At 69.3% G+C, this 449-nt stretch overlaps 1 protein-coding gene across 1 annotated transcript in view; it reads left to right on the forward strand.

Moving 5' to 3' along the window:
- Positions 1–449, forward strand: part of HEXIM1 (HEXIM P-TEFb complex subunit 1) — a gene marked incomplete at its 5' end in the record, with an annotated part of 3,662 nt that overhangs the window by 270 nt on the left and 2,943 nt on the right. The window lies entirely within an intron of this gene.

Raw genomic sequence — 449 nt, forward strand, 5'->3', positions numbered from 1 at the left:
CGGGGCGCTGCGGGCTGCACCACCCGTACGGGGCCGGGCCCGGTGCCAGCCGGTCCCCCCGGTTCGGTTCGGTTCCCCGCACGTGACACCGTTGTAGCGCGATGCCATCGGTTGCAGTGAAATCCCACCGCACCCGGTGCCACCTCTTGAAGGGCGGGAGGCAGCAGCCCGCGCACCACCGGCGCTTCTCCGCCCCGGGGCGCCCATTGCCCGCTCCTCGCACTCCAGGAGCTCCGCTGCCACCCCCCACCACTACCCACGAAAAAAGGGACGCGGCTCCTTTAAGATGGGACTCGCTCCGCTCGGGTTTGTTTACATCTCCCTCCGCGCGGCCTCAGCCGCATCACAGAGCGGCGGTTCGTGATTCCTCCGCCCGAACCCCCTTTCTTTCTCCCTTTGCCCCCCCGGCTCTGTTCCCTCACTCCCCCCCGCTCCCGCTGTGAGTTCCG

Source organism: Meleagris gallopavo, chromosome 29, assembly GCF_000146605.3.
Source record: "Meleagris gallopavo isolate NT-WF06-2002-E0010 breed Aviagen turkey brand Nicholas breeding stock chromosome 29, Turkey_5.1, whole genome shotgun sequence".
Classification (NCBI taxonomy): Eukaryota; Metazoa; Chordata; class Aves; order Galliformes; family Phasianidae; genus Meleagris; species Meleagris gallopavo.